This window comes from Lynx canadensis, chromosome B2 (assembly GCF_007474595.2).
Source record: "Lynx canadensis isolate LIC74 chromosome B2, mLynCan4.pri.v2, whole genome shotgun sequence".
Taxonomy (NCBI): domain Eukaryota; kingdom Metazoa; phylum Chordata; class Mammalia; order Carnivora; family Felidae; genus Lynx; species Lynx canadensis.
Window position 1 is genome coordinate 15,163,101 of NC_044307.1, and position 14,469 is coordinate 15,177,569.

The 14,469-nt window shown below is 51.2% G+C and overlaps 1 protein-coding gene across 2 annotated transcripts in view; it reads left to right on the forward strand.

The window, feature by feature from the left end:
- GFOD1 (glucose-fructose oxidoreductase domain containing 1) overlaps positions 1-14,469 on the forward strand; it is a 115,614-nt gene that overhangs the window by 19,754 nt on the left and 81,391 nt on the right. The window lies entirely within an intron of this gene.

The window sequence follows — 14,469 nt, forward strand, 5'->3', positions numbered from 1 at the left end:
CTAACCTTGTACAGTCAAAACCCAAACACAGCCCCGAAGAGGGCTGTGTGGTAGCATCGTTTCTCACTGGCTTCTGAATTTGGCCCAGAGTGGAGAGTGATGCTTTTGTTGGCTTCAGCTTTCCAAAGGAATATAGGAGTGATGTATTTGCTGTGTGTACATTTCCCCATTTCTTTGCGGGAAGTTTTCTACTTAGCCAGACCTGCACTGGTATGCATGGGAAGCAGCTTCAGAAAATTCGTTACAGTCTGCTGGAGCTACCCTCTGGGCCGTGGGGATGGTGGTGTCTTGGCCTGGGATCCCGGACAGGTGGTTCTTGTCCCGATACCACGGCGAATTAGCTGTGTGACCTTGGGCAAGTGACCTCACCTGTTAGATCTTCGTTTCCTTAACTGTAAAATGCAGGTGCCACAGTCGACTTACGAGTCCCTGCCACTTCCCACCTTGTCTGTCTACTCCAGTAAAACTTACTTAAAAACTTGGCACTTACTGGCCAGAATTATTTGGTTTGATAAATATTTTTAAGCACCGTGTTATTACTGTTGTTGCCAGATTGTTGTTTAGTTTGACTTTTTTTTTTTTAATCTATTTCACAAACACACATAGCTCTCCTTTATACCAGGAAGCAGTTTTACCCTATCTTGGGGGCAAAGTGGCATGATTGGTGTGGCTTAAGGGAAGGCTTTTTGCCAGCTGTGTGTGTGTGTGTGTGTGTGTGTGCGCCTGCTGATGTGCATTGCGCCCTTGATGGTATGGGTTTTTTTTCTTCTGTCAATGTCACTGCTGAGAACACATCTGTATGTGTAGTTGCTGCTACCAGCTGTCAAGCTGGTAATTCTGTGGAGTTCAGTATAATTTCTGGGCACAAATTTATCGGCACAGTGTGTGTTGGGGGTTAGCTTTTTCTGCCATGCCTCATTAGGCAGATTGTGCTCTGTTGCAATAAGGAAAGATGTAGTTTTGCCCAAAAAGAACTCTTGCACTGTCAGCAACAGTAGAGATATTCATGTCAGAGGAATGTTCATGTCAGTGTCAAAGGGATGTTCATCCCAACCAACTCCACGCCTGAAATTGTACTGGGGACAGTTTACAGGAGGCCAGAGGGAGGGGGACAAGAGAGAACGTCACTTTGTCATCCTTGAGTAACTGACGTCCATGCTGGTACCAAGATGGGCCCCTCTACACGTCATCACCCTTGCTAAAAGAGCACATGACGTGACTAAGCAGTGGAGGGAAGCCTGTTGTTACTGTTTGTGACCCCTGGCAGCAGGATGAGTGGACCTCACCAGGTCAGCATCAAGATAACACTCAGGCAGAGTCTTGAAGGGTAATAGCTATTTGCTTCCTAACTCAGATTAGGGAAGCCATGCCATATGGCAAAGACACTAAGAAGGCGTGGTAATAGATCATCTTGTACCTTTCACAGAAGTTATGTAAGCAGAGATCGGGGACCAGTACAAAAGGAAGAAGCCAGTGGGGGTGTTGTCTCTGTTGGCATGGGACGTTTTTGGGTCACCCTAGACCGGGCAGTGGGGATGGCTCCTGTCTTTCCCAGCACTGATTTTTACATTGGGCTTCAGTGCTTGACGGTCATTATAAATGGGAAGGGTTCCTGAGATCCAGCCTAAACTGAGTGGCTCTTTCAATCCGTAGAGAATCTTGTCAGTTCTTCTTTACAAAGGAGACAGTTGGTGTGACAACAATGTCCTTTGTCAGCTGGGTGTTGGATGACCCAGGTTTCGTTTTAAATTTGCTGATCATGCATATAGATCTTTTTTCTCTTTCATTAACATGTTCAGGGACACAGGAAACCTTGGTAGGGTCCTGTTCCTGATATTAACTCGCTCTGTGGCCTGACACAGTCCCTTGACTTTGCTCTCTCGATTCCTCTTATAACAATGAGGGGTTCATTTATGGAGGTTCTCCAATGTGGCTGCCCGTCAGGAACCCCTGGGAAGGTTTTGAACATTCTGATGCCCAGGCTGTACCCCGGACCAATGACATCAGTCTCTGAGGGTGGTCACTGGGCTTTGCTATATTTTAGTGGTCCTCACAGTTAAGGAGCTTTGTTTAACACAGTGATTCTCAAACTTTATTAGAACAGAGGAAATTATTCTAACAGAGGAAATCAGGGGGTGTTTTATAGACGAGGTGATATTTGAGAGAGCCTTGAACAATGAGGAGGCTTTTTTTGGACAGAATATGAGTGTGTGTTAGGGAAATGTCTGTTTTCCCAGAGAAACGGAACCAATGAGGGATGTGCGTGTATAAAGAGAGAGATTTATTTTAAGAAATTGTTTTGTGCCGTGGTAGATGCTGGATGCTGGCAAATCTGAAATCTGCAGGGCCAGACAGCAGGCTGCAGACCCTGGAAGAGTGAGTGTTGTAGTTCAAGTTCAAAGACCAGTCTGCTGGCCCAATTCCCTCTTCTTTAGAGCAGACCAGTCTTTGTCTGTTAAGACCTTTAACTGACTAGATGAGGCTCAGCCACATTATGGAGAATAACCTGTGTTGCTTAGAGTCTGCTGATTTCAAGGTTAGTCCCACCTAACAAATACTTTCACAGAAACATCTAGAATAATGTTTGACCAAATATCTGGGTACCATGGCCTAGCCAAATTAACACATAAAATTAACCATCACAGGGAGGGGGTATTTCGGTTTTTTTGACCTCTGTGAATTATAGGACGATAGCTGGAAATAGAGGAGGTTGTGGTCCAGGGGAATAAGAATGATTTCTGGGCACTTCTTAATTTTTTTCTTTAATTTTTATTTATTTTTGAGGGAGAGAGAGAGAGAGAGCACGAGTAGGGGAGGGACATAAACAGAGGGGGACCCAGAATCCAAAGCAGGCTGTAGGCTCTGAGCTGTCAGCACAGAGCCCGATGCGGGGCTCGAACTCACGGACTGGGAGATCATGACCTGAGCCGAAGTTGGACGCTCAACCGACTGAGCCACCCAGGCGTCTGGGCGTTTCTTAATCTTTGCTGTTGATGTTCTGACAAGCCTTGGTTCTGCTATACATGTAGAAGAGCCAGACTTCACAAGCCACAGAATCTGTGTTTGCTCAGTGGGTCTGTCTGCCCGCCCTCCCCTCTGCTGCTGCTCATGTGTGCGGGCACTGGAGCCTAGACAAGTGTCTGAGCCTTCCACTTGCCTGGCTGGGAAACGGACAAATAGGGAAGAACACACAAGGAAAGTCAGGTCTGGAGAAAAACCCGTGTGTGGTGCTATGGAGCAAGCATTCTGTCTCACTGTCTTGTGATTTGAATCATCTGGAAAAGGGGAAGAGGAATGGGGGCAAAAATACTTAAATATCTAGAGACAAGGATCCCACTATAATGAGAGGGCCTGACGTTCTCTGACTTTGACCCGTAGGAAGGAATACATTTACACCGTGGTCGAGTGGGTATACAACTATGAATACATAGATATAGATAATGTGTTATGTGTATCAATAAAATTGCATACAACTGAATAATTACCTGGCATTACCCATATTTCATTGGCAAATGATGCACTATGATATTTTCTATTCTCTTCTATTTCATTATGGATAAGGAAAGCTGGCTCTGTCCCACTGAACCGATTTCACGATGCTTCATGGGTGGAAACCTGCAGTAAAAATGAGACCCAGACCCTGGAGAAGTGAAAGAACTTGGAGAGTCTTGTGATTCTAAGTGGCACCGTCCAGTAGAACTTTCTGTGATGATGGAAATGTTCTGTTCTGCCCTGTCCAACACAGACCCCATGTGTCTGTTGAGCACATGAGCCATGGGCAGGCAAATGAGGAAGTGAATTTTATCTTTTATTCCATTTTATTTTTGTTTTTAATGTTCATTTATTTTTGAGAGAGAACGAGAGCGACCGAGCAGGAGGGGGAGGGGCAGAGAGAGAGGGAGACACAGAATCTGAAGCAGGCTCCGGGCTCTGAGCTGTCAGCACGGAGCCCGACGCGGGGCTTGAACTCACGGACTGCGAGACCGTGACCTGAGCCGAAGTCGGACGCTTAACCGACTGAGCCACCCAGGCGCCCCTATTTTATTCCATTTTAATTGATTTAAATGTGAGTAGCTGCGTCTGGCTAGTGGCTCCTGTCCTGGACAGCGCACACCTGGGATACCTCCCTGCTTCTGCCTCTAACCAGCTGTAGGGCAGTGAGCCCCTTCCCTCGCCATACGCCCTGGTCCCACACCCCCAGGCCTTGGGTGCCGCCTCTATAAACTGGGATGCTGGACTCCGTGATGGCCACCGTGCCTGCTAGCTCCAGCTTTCTGGATTCTGGTGGCCAGGAAAGCCAGGCTGGATGCTGACGTGGGGCGTACAAGTTAATTGAGCGCCCTGGGCGGTGTTACAGGTAACGCGCTCTGCATTTTTAAATGCTCCTTAAGAAACCTTTCCCTTCTTCCCTTACAGTTGCTTAACCGCTCACCCGTGTGACTTGACAGTCTGAAAAGAGAGATGCTTTCTGCTTAATGAAATCTTAGCAGCTCATCCTCACAGACTTGCTGAGCTCTGCTGGTGGCATCTGTAACCCGAACACGAGGTGGTCCGCTCTCTCCTCTCTCCAGACCAGGTGTCTGGGCCCAGAGGAACACGGCAGTGGGAATTTGGGTGCATCGGTTAACCGTCAGGGTGGGTGCGCGTTATTTTTGGGGCATGTGGTTTACACAGCTGGTGATTATGTTCGAGGAAGACAGAATTTGTTTAAATTCTAGCAGTTAGAATTTCAAAAGGCCCATTATTTCGCTGACCTCAAGGCCTGGCTGGGAAAATTAGGGGCCCAGGAAAGGACTGAAGAAGAGGTGATTTCTTCCTCTCTCTTTCTCTCCCCCTCCCACCCCCCCCCCCCCCAAAAAAAAAAACAAAAAAAAAAAACCTCCGGTAATAATCAACCTTGACTCAGGATGGGTTTGGGGCAGGTAAGAGCTCATTTTACTTTTCGGAAAGTGATTTCTTCTCCCAGGCGCTTGCTGTTGACCGGACTGGAGGTGAGCTCGGTGAGAAGCTCACAGCCCGGTGATTTGTGCTGAGCCCGGCGGCGATGGGAGAGGTTCTGCCAGTAGATTTTGGCTCTGATGGGAGGGGTTGAAAGAGAGGCCGGAATTCTAGGAAAGGCCCTAAATAAGCAGCCCCTGGTTGGAATTAAATGGCCCCAGGCTGCTGGGAGCATTCATCTGGTTTCTTCCTTGCTTTCTCTGTGTGTGCATAAGCCCACCAGGCTTGCTCCTGTCACAGCACTGAGCCAGAGCCGCTGGGGAAGGAGGGAGGGTGCCCCCCTCCCCCTATGTAAGAGGGATGGGCTGTGTCTGCCCCCCCCCCCCCCCACCAGGCCTGGCCGTGTGCAGACCTTGTCACAGTGCCATCCGAAGTGCCCTGGGTGTCCTGTGTCAGCCCTCGCAGCTGTGACTCCGTTGACTAATGAGCCAAAGCAGCCTTCCCCACCCCCCCCACCCCCCCCGCCTTGTTTTTCCATCCACTGTCAGCTCACACCTTCCACCCTCCAGAGCAGGGCGGCACCACTCTGCCCCCACACGCCCGCACACCCGCCCGGTTCTCCTGCAGCAACTGTTTCCTGTTGGCTGAATCTGTGAGCAGTGTGCTGCTGTCTTCCTCCTTCATCTGGTTCTCACGGGGCACACCCCTCTCCCCCACCGAGGATTCCCTCCCCCTGAGTCCAGAGAGCAAGAAGCCTCCTTCTCCATCCGTCCATCTCGCCCCACAGCCCCCCCATCTCCCCCAGAAAGCACAGAAGCCAGGCTCAGCCGCCACCAAGAAAGCAGGCAAGGGGAGGACCGGCCTGCCCACCTCTCGGAAGGATGCCAGCGTGTGCCCCATGTACCGTCTGCGTGTACCAAGGAGGGTGTAGCGAGTCACCAGGACCCCGGGACACAGCAGGCTGCACTCAGCTTGTCAGTCCTGAAGTTGCCTGTGCAGCAATTAAAACAATTTTTTTTTTGAATCTGTATTTATTTTTGAGAGAGAGAGAGAGAGAGGGAGGGAGACACAGAATCCAAAGCAGGTTCCAGGCTCCGAGCTCTCAGCACAGACCTGCACGCAGGGCTTGAACTCACCAACCGAGAGGTCATGACCTGAGCCGAAGTCGCATGCTTCACCGACAGAGCCACCCAGGCGCCCCGAGAGGCAGCGCAGCAATTTAATAGCCCAGACGGCTGGTTCGGGTTCTGACTCTGGCCAGTTCCCAGCTGTGTAACGTTGGGCAGGTTACTTAACCTCTCTGTTTTTCTAGCCGTGAATGAAGATAATTCACTTCCTCAGAGTGTGGTGGTGAGAATTAAGCCTGCACGTGGCAGAAATTTGTTCTTGTGGCAAAACGGGTTGCATTTATGTCGGGGGGGGATCTAACAAAGCCCATCTCCCATGCTACCACTGCACCATTTTGACGTTGGGAAATCAAAGAGACATTACACAAAAACAGAACAAAGCGGGGGCACCTGGCTGGCTCAGTCAGTGGGACTCTTGAGCTCGGGATTGTGAGTTTGAGCCCCACGTAGGGTGTAGAGATTACTTAAAAATAAAACCTTAGGGGCGCCTGGGTGGCGCAGTCGGTTAAGCGTCCGACTTCAGCCAGGTCACCATCTCGCGGTCCGTGAGTTCGAGCCCCGCGTCGGGCTCTGGGCTGATGGCTCAGAGCCTGGAGCCTGTTTCCGATTCTGTGTCTCCCTCTCTCTCTGCCCCTCCCCCGTTCATGCTCTGTCTCTCTCTGTCCCAAAAATAAATAAACGTTGAAAAAAAAATTTTTTTTTAAAAATAAAACCTTAAAAAAAAAACAACAAAACAAAAACTGTCAGAGTCAACATTTAAACCTACGCAAGCTGCCTCTCCACTTCAAGGATGACGAGCTCAAGGTGCCCCGGGGTACTTGTGACTCACTGTGTGCCACTGACGTCCTTGTCACCCACACACACACGGGCGTCCTTGGTACCCATTACTCTCAGAGGTGAGAAACGAAACCCAAGGCAGATTCCGGGGCTGGCCAGGGGGGTGATCCGATTGCCTTCATCTCTCCTTGGAAACCTCTCCATCCAGCGCCAGGAGCCTGTGGCCTCTGGGAAGGCAGCCTGCGGCACTGACTAAAGTTGGCTTCGGCAACGATGCGGCAGACACTTACTTCGAGTCTGTTAGAGGCGGAACGAGTTGGGGTCCTGCCCTCGAAGAGCTCCTAGTCCCCTGGGGGACACGCTGTGGTACAGAGCGACAGGCTGTTGCGAGCCTGGGAAAGGAGGGGGCCAGGGTGTCGGGGCCCGGAGGGGATCTTTATAGAAGTTCCATTAAACTGTCCACAGAAGTGACATTTGAACGGAGGCTGAGCCAGGACAGCTTTGCCAGCAAGGGAGTAGCGGGCGGCGATGGGCTTGGCGTGTTCAGGGAAGGGGCCTGGGGAGGACGTGAGTTCGGCTGGAGTGTGGGGTGACGGGCAGGCGGTGGAGCTGGAGGCGCCGAACAGCACTGACTGTTGTCAAAGCCAGCAGCCCAAGGAGCAGAGTGCCGTCCGGGCGGTGGGGAGGGTCACCACCAGCTCCGTGCTGGGAAGACCGGTCCCTCAGCGGCAGCGCGGGAGAGCCTGGAGGTGGCGGGCGACCAGAGGCAGGGAGGCCAGCCGAGGTGGTAGGACCCGCTGTGGCTGGTGGGCAGGACGTCACTGTAGTAAACACAGGCCGTGGACAAGTGGACCCACCGAAGGCAGAAGTGGGAGGTGGAAGGGGAGGGGAGAGGAGAGGCTTCCGGAGGGATGAGCTTCCTTCCGGGGGGCGCGGGACCGCCGTGTGTGTCCCTGATGGACAAACACTCAACACAGAGTCGTGATGATAAACGAGAGCTGCTGACGTATCTCTCGAAAACAGTGGCTGAGTCCATTAGCAGCAAAAAACCGGTGATAGTCATTTCTTTTTTTCTTTTAAACTTTTTTTAATGTTTATTTTTGAGAAAGAGAGCACGAGCGGGGGAGGGGCAGGAAGAGAGGGAGACACAGACTCGGAAGCCGGCTCCGGGCTCGGGGCTGTCAGCACAGATCCCCACACGGGGCTGGAACTCACGGACCGCGAGATCATGACCTGAGCCGAAGTCGGACGCTCAACCGACGGAGCCACCCAGGTGCCCTGATAATCATTTCTTTTGCTCACCAACTTAGAGGTGACTGGGCTCAGCTAGATTGTTCTCACTCAGGGTCTCTCTTCCTGGTGCTGCAGTCTGATAGCGGACAGGCCTGGGATCTTCTGGAAGATTCCTGCCCACACCTGGGCAGGGAAGAGGAGATCAACAGGGGGGCTGGAACGGGTGGGGCTCCTCAGCTCCCCACCACCTTCTCTCGCATCTCTCCCCACCAGATGTTGGGGGGTAGCTGGACTTTTGACAGAGTAGCTGGACGTTCCCAGAGCGAGCGTCCCAGAACCCAGCAGATGCTACTGTGTGGCTTTTCAAACCCAGGCTTAGAAGTCATGCCATCGTCACCCTGCCTCATTCTATTCACTGCGGCTGTTACAGAGGCCCTGGGCTCAAGGTGAGGGGATATAGATCACCCCTCTTGATGGGAGGGACATTAAAGGAATTTGTGGAGGTGTTTCCAACCATCCTCCACGAGTCTATGATTAAATTTAACCACCGTGGTTTTTAGAGGGGATAAAGTAGTGTTAGAACCCTATTGGGAGCATCTATCACAGAAGAAAGTGGAGAGGGGACCTGTGAATTGGGGATGTAGGGGACGCTTGGGTGGCTCAGTTCGTTGAGCCTCCAATTTTGGCTCAGGTCGTGATCTCAGGGTTCGTGGGTTCGAGCCCTGCATGGGGCTCACTGCTGTCAGCGTGGAGCCCTCTTTGGATCCTCTGTGCCCCTCTCTCTCTCTGCCCCTCCCCTGCTCACGCGCACGCTCTCTTAAAGATAAGTATTTTAAAAGAGAGAGTGCGAGAGAGATGTAGGCATATTCTTTAGAGATATGAGGCTCTCTGCCAGACTCAGCTATTGTCCTAACTTGATTCCCCCCCTTTAGGGAGCAAGTTGCTTGGATTCCACGTCTGAGTTCAGAGGGAACAGAATTTGGTGGGACCATTACTGACAAAGATGGCACCAGGGTGGGCTTGTCCTGGGGCCCTGGAGGAGGGAAGTGGGAACAGATAGACCAGTCAGTGCTTCAGAGTTGGCACAGGCTGGAGTGGAGGAGCGTTCCAGAACGGATTCTGTGAGTGGGGAGGATATGTTCAGGCCTGTTAACCTGGTACCAAGCGTGAGCCTCGGTGGTGGGGGAAGGGCCCCGAGGTATAGAAGAGAGCTGTAGAAGTCTAGACCGTAATCGGACGACACCATGAAGGCGTGAGCCGCAGACATTGTTCCTCAGCATCGGTCTTGTGCCCAGCAGCGTTGAAGTACGATAGTTAATCATGACAGTAATAATAGCATCCAACGGCTGATTGGCGTATTAGTTTCTTGGAGCTGCTGTAACAAAACGGGAGGCTTCAATGACAGAAGTTTATTGTCTCTCAGTCCTGGAGGCTGCAAATCCCAGGGCAAGGCATGAGGTGGGTTGCTTCTTCCTTCCCAGCGCTGTGAGGGAGACTTTAGTCCATGCCTCTGACCTGCTTCTGGTAGTTCGCTGACTCTCTGGTCTTCTTTGGCTCGTGGATGCCATCATCCCCACCTCTGTCTTCATTTCCCCACCTCTGTCTTCATTTCCCCACGACCTTCTCCCTGTACGTGTGCCTGTGTCCAACTGTCCCCATTTTAGAAGGACACCAGTCACATTGGACTAGGGCCCACCTGGATGACCTCATCGTACCTTGATCATCTGCAAAGACCCTATTTTCAGGTTAACTCTGAAGTACTGGGAGATAGGATTCAACGTCTTTGAAGACTCATAATTCAACTCCTAACAGTTGGTAAAGACGGGACAGAATCTCTGGATCCTTCCCGCCTGCCCCTTTCTTCATTTGCCCATCTTGCTTTTGAGGAGACGCTGGTCTGATCTATTGGTTACCACCATGGCGGTCCTTTGGGCTTTTCTTCTCACCACAATCCCATCACAAATGCTCCCCCTCATCTTCCTCTAGATTCCCTTCTCTTGCCTGAGGAGTGATGGAATCTTTTTCTTTCTCTTGCCTGAGGAGTGATGGAATCTTTTATCATCTTGGTGATGATAATCAGGGCCATACCACCCCCACAAAACAGGTTCACCTCGTTTTTATCATTGCAGTGACCCTATAATGCAGGCATTGGCCCCATTTCATAAAGGAGGAAGGTTGGGTCCAGAGAGTTTAGGTCACTTGCTGAAGGCCACACAGCTCATAGGAGGGGCTGGGACTGTAGTCAAGATCAGCCTGACCTCTCCACCACACCACATCGCCTGATGAGTTCAGTGGGGGAGAGCATTATTGATTACATCTCTATTTCAAAGGAGTTTGGAAATGGTTTATTAGATGATAAATAATACAGAGGAGGTTTAAAAAATATGCAGGAGGAAAACGGGGCCAAGGGACTGGGAAGCAATCAATTAGACTTGTATTTTAATTGTCCTTTGTTCCCTTTGGGTGAGCCAAGGCCTCTAGGCTTGTGGGACGGGATAGGAGTGAAATCATCCTTTCGAAGCACTGATCCCAGTCTGAATTCCAGGAATTACATCTGGAACCTCTGCTGTTGCCTGGATAGAAAATACGTTTTGGTTTCGTCGGAAGGCTTGTCTCTGATGTGGCCCAAGCTAGTGATTTAAGGATGCTGAGAGCCAGTGAAATCTCCGTGTTTATTTTTCCTGCGAGATTAGGCTGGCAGCTACTTCCAAAGAATTTAAGTTATAAAGTCCAGTTTAAAACTATACTAAGGAGGCGGCGCTTGGGTGGCTTAGTTGGTTGAGCGTCCGACTCTTGATTTTGGCTCAGGTCGTGATCTCATAGTTTGTGAATTCAAGCCCCGCGTCAGGTTCTGTGCTGGCACCGCCAGAACCTGCTTGGGATTCTCTCACTCTCTCTCTCTCTCTCTCAAAATAAATAAATCAATTAAAAAAAAAACAACAACAACAACCCTATATACCAAGGATGGCTTGCTTACTCTCAATCCCATCCAGCCGCAGGAATGTGTTACAGATGGATGCTAACACTTAGCGGGAAATCTGTACTCTCCATCAATAATCAATAATCAAGAGCCTGGCATAGAAGTAGCAAGTGTGGTGTCATCCAGACCCAGAGCCCCAGTTCCATCATTCCCTGTGCGTATGTCTTGTTCTCTGCACCAGTTTCTCAGTGTTTCTGAGGACCCTGAATTGGGACGGACAAGAAACTGGTTACAAACGGAGACTCTTGGGCCCTACTGCGTCATATCAGGTACCACTGGTGGCCGGGGGGGCCACATGCCCCGTTTGACTCTCTGCTGGTGGCAGGCCTATTAATCATCACCCCCACACATTTCCTGAGCACCTGCTATCTGTAGGGTGTAGTTTTACGGGCTGTAGAACTTTCTAGAGACCATTCCTCCATTTTAGGCTCTGGAAAATCACAGCAAATCCGGGTCACTTCTGAAATCCCTGGCAGGTGCCCGTTTGCTTCTGGCAAGTCTGCGCCAGGATCCACAGGCGGGAGCGTGTCTGGGCAGGTTGAGCTCCCCGTGCAGTCTTTCCCTCTTTCCTCGTCGGGCACGTGTGTCTCTGGTCTGCACCGCCTCGTGCCGTAGGCAGCATTGCCTTTTTGGCTCAAATTTACGATAGAAAGCCCCGTCTTTGATTTTCCCATGTGGGCTGGCCCCTAAGTCACCTACTAGTCACGAGAGCAGAGAGGAGCGGGAACGTGTCCCTGCGTGGTGCTCCCCACACTCCTCTGCCCAGGTCCCCCGGAGCGGGGGAGGGGCACAGCTCAGCATGCCCAGCAGGGATGACGAGGTCTTAGTTCAAAAATTCACGTGAACTCTCCATTCTGCATGCCCACATTCCTGTGACTGTATGATTAGATCAACTTTTATTCCCAGGAGGCTACCATATGCCTGGTGTGTTTGTCTGGGCAGGGGGTACAGGTGCCCTGGTCTGTGAAGCTCGAGGCTAACACTGTTAGCCTAACACTCTGTTCAGCATCGATCATCTGCAGTAAGAGAGCCATTGAGATCTGCCTGTATATTATTTAGATTCATGCTTTTTTTCTAGAAAGGATTAGAGGTGGCCGCTATGGGTAGCTTAAACATTAGCCTGTATTCAATGGCTCAAAGAAAGTGGAATAAACCTGATCTGTCAGACAGCATTCATTCATATTTTTAAAAAACGAAACCAATCTATAAGAAGAAGATTCCTCTCAACCCTCTGGAGCTTCCTGAGAGATAGGGCGGCCATGCAATGGGCCACCTTTGAGACTCACCTTCTCGGGATGAGGGCTTCCCGGGACCGAGCTGGGCTGAACCAGGAAAGCCCCGGCCTGTCAGGCCTGCTGTGCCAAAGTCATGGCCAGCAATAGGTTAAGAGTAAGCAGCAATCAAGCTGGAGGAATGGGTCCCTAAACTCTCATACTGTTTGAAAATGCTGTCCACAGAGTGCTGACCAGGCAGGTAGGTGTTCAACCACGACCACCTGGCCGGTCGGGTGAGATCTTCAGCTCTTCGTTTTCCTCCCTTTTAGCAGATTCCTGAGGGTAGGTGTATGAACACAGCAGGGCAGGCAGGATGGGGACAGCTGGACCCTCTGTGCTCTTCCTGATGGAACGCTGCTGTTCGTGTAGGTGACTGTCCTGAATTCAGCAGACACACTTTTTTCCCTTCTGCCTGGGCTTCCTCTGTTCTGACAGAATGTCAGGTGGCCCGTGTGGGGCACTGGTGACGGGGGGGTAGCGGGATGTCTGGCTTGCTACCCATTTGGGCCTAATGATTCCATTTCTTTCTCAGTGTGTCAGCCTTTGGGGAGACACAGGATCTCCTCTTTAGAGTTAACACCTGTCCACCTCTTCAGCGTTTCTACAACCCGGTTCAGGCCAGAGACCAGGGGGCTTTCCCACTCATGGTAGGCTCCCTGCCCAGAAGCCTTCTCCAGGACTTCTGCGAGCCCCGGGGTTGGCTTTCCTCTCCGGAAACAAAACCCCTGATGGGCGTCTGGAATTACCAAGGTGATTGAGTGATAGGGACTTCCGAAAGAAGTAACCCTGAGTGTAAAACTCAGCCCAGATCGGGTCAGTAACCGGATCTACCATGCACCCCTCAAGGCGTAGTTACCTGCTGCCAAGCTTTCAGAATCCATCAGGAGGCACGGGTTTTCCGTTTAGGTGCTCGCAGGGACAGGAGCCTGGGGGTGGGGGAGGGGAGTATGCCCAGAGCCCCAGTGTGACAGGCACATGAGCAGAGAGATTTAGATCAGAAGGCCTCAGATGACTAAACCCTGAACTCTATCGGGAACCACAGAGTCAGATGGTAATCAGTCTCATCCCAATGCGTGTATAATCTCTTTGAGGTTTTTCATATTGGGGTAGCCATAGGTTTGCCGTGAGTGACAGCTGAAGGGTGAAGCCAAGGCCCTGGGGTCTGAAAGACCTGCTTCTCCGCCGCACCCCCCCACCCCAATCCCTGACTCCTGTTCTGCTGTCCCACATGGGGCCACTTCTGTCTCCCGCTGGCAGCCACGGAAGGGCCAGGAGGCGCTGGCCGTGGTCCTTGGCTGTCAGCTCTCATCTCCGAATCGTGGAAATGTGCTTTCTCTTCATTTCTTTTTTTGGTTGACTTGGAAGAAGTAGTCACTCAAAGGCCAGAAAGGAGGATTTGGCGATACGCCAGTGAGTGAGAAGCCTCTTGGTGTCCTGGGTCTCTTGCTGTCGTTCCAGCAAGAGTGTGTTACATGTGCTTCTTTGCAGGACTTTCAGGACACATTGGCTTTGCTGGTTCCAGCGGATTTATCGGCTTAATGCACTCGTATTGGTTTCCTGGGCCTAGATGCTAACAAAGTACTTCCAACTGTGTGGCTTAAGAAACAGAAATGTCTCACAGTTCTAAAGCCCGGAAGGCTGAAACCCAGGTGTTGGGACAATCGGTTCCAGGACTCTCCCCGAGCTGCCGGGGGTTCGCTGGCCATCTTTGCCATTCCTTGGCTTGTACAAGCCTCCCCGTCTCCAATTTCATGTTAAGTGGTGGCCTCCCTGTGTGTGTGTGTCCGTATGTCTGAATGTCCCCTTTCTTTTTCTTTTTTTTTTTTTTTTTCAACGTTTATTTATTTTTGGAACAGAGAGAGACAGAGCATGAACGGGGGAGGGGCAGAGAGAGAGGGAGACACAGAATCGGAAACAGGCTCCAGGCTCTGAGCCATCAGCCCAGAGCCTGACGCGGGGCTCGAACTCACGGACCGCGAGATTGTGACCTGGCTGAAGTCGGATGCTTAACCGACTGCGCCACCAAGGCGCCCCTGAATGTCCCCTTTCTATAAGGACACCAGTCATATTGGGCAAGGGCCCAACCACTCCCTCGTTTTAACTTGCTCATCTGCAAAGATCTCATTGCCAAATAAAGTCA